Source organism: Aplysia californica, unplaced genomic scaffold, assembly GCF_000002075.1.
Source record: "Aplysia californica isolate F4 #8 unplaced genomic scaffold, AplCal3.0 scaffold00328, whole genome shotgun sequence".
Taxonomy (NCBI): Eukaryota; Metazoa; Mollusca; class Gastropoda; order Aplysiida; family Aplysiidae; genus Aplysia; species Aplysia californica.
Window position 1 is genome coordinate 752,048 of NW_004797598.1, and position 1,741 is coordinate 753,788.

At 39.3% G+C, this 1,741-nt stretch overlaps 1 protein-coding gene across 1 annotated transcript in view; it reads left to right on the forward strand.

The window, feature by feature from the left end:
- The window catches only part of LOC106012319, a gene marked incomplete in the record, with an annotated part of 24,439 nt that extends 22,698 nt beyond the window's left edge, over positions 1-1,741 (forward strand). The window contains 1 exon segment of the mRNA XM_013084919.2: positions 1,181-1,741.

A 1,741-nucleotide genomic window follows, 5' to 3' on the forward strand; every position in this document is an offset into this window, starting at 1 on the left:
GAGAGAGAGAGAGAGAGAGAGAGAGAGAGAGAGAGAGAGAGAGAGAGAGAGTTTTTTCGGTATATGAGTTCGTATGCTGCGTGTGCTCGTATTTGTATCAAATTTGTGTTTAGTGTTTTTTGACTTTTGCTTATTTGATTGTATGAAGAGATTGCGAAACAAATGAAAATACAAACGTGAAGCAGCGTGGTGGAATCAGGCGCTCGTCAATTTTTGGGCATGTAGAGTTATTGGTATCATCCTGAAGCTTTTTCGCCAGTCTTTATTTGGATGAAAAAAATATCCATTAACCTTGAATACAAGTCGAGATATTTGCGAAAGAAAGAGGTGGGGGTCACTCGTTTTCAGAGGCAAAATTAGTGAGAAATTGGCAGCCAAAGATTAGTTCTTTCCTTTGCTTAAGAGTCCGTGGTAACTGAAAATTTACATTTGTTGTGCCTTTAACCAACGTTTTTCAGAAAAATCCGCACATAATTTAGTTCTTTAATGGGTAAAAGAAAGGTGTTGAGTCTAAAGAAAAATTGATAAAAATTCACAAACCTGCGGATAAATGCTAGTTTCTTCTCTTTGATTATTTTGACGAGAGCCTGATTCCACCATGATGTCTCACAAACACTGTCGCAATTGTGTAAGAAGGCCATCCTTTGTCGAGGAGAAAAACAGATGGGCGTCTAACGCAATGTCGTTATAATGTGTACTTATTGTTTTCCTAAGAGTTTTACGGCAAATGCAACACAATAAGGTCACATAAGTGCCGAAGATTAGAGGTGTTATAAGAGAGCAACAAACACTAAATAAGAAAGAGGGAAGATAGAGGTGATAAATGTTTGATAAGAATGAAGGAGCACGCACACACACCAGAGCACCCGCCAACCCCCCAATTATAATGTACGAAATACGCGAGGGGAGAAATGGGAAGTGGTTGTTTGTATATGTGTACATCTTTGTAGGTGGTCATTAGAGCAGGAACGAGCTAGGAAGGATGGCCAAGGATAGAGATAATTTTATGGAAGGAGCTTGTATGTGGCCTATACCCTGCTAGGGGTGAAAGGCATTGAAGATAATGATTAGAACAGGTTTTACCTTAGGCATTCATGTATTAATCGTATCTTTTAACAACCATGATGGAACTTACTATTGAGAGTAACTTATATTTATTTTTTCTTTATTCTCTCCTCAGCCTCCCCCCCCCCTCTCCCTCCCCCACTGTCCCCATTTCGTCACGTGACAAGCTGCCCGACCAGGTAGAGACAACCACGTGACCGAATGTCCAAGCCAGACAGCTGTGACTGTGATGCTTTCCACCGACACAAAGTGTGCTTATTTGCCAACATTGTCAAGTAAACGTTAATCCTGAATGTGTTTATTCGCCGGCAAGAACAGCGTGCCACGTCGCACAGCCTTACAAAAAACAAAAAGGTGCGCCTAGACTTCAATGTGGTGTTAATTAAAAGTAGATCTATAATTTCTCGTATTTGTCTAAAAAGGCGTGGCCTGGAATTAAATAATTCTGGTCAAAAGCAAAACAAAACAGGACAAAAAATAGCTGCGCTCATACATTTCATTTGTACTACGAAACAGAAAAAAACCCAACCTCAGACATAATCACAATTAATACCCTTGTGGCTTTGGGTGAAATCTGAAATAAAAAGGATAATTAATTAATTTAAAAAAATTAATGTTTACCCGCTTTCTTTTGGTGAATAATCGCAGTTTTCCTTCATGTAAACTGCCACATTTG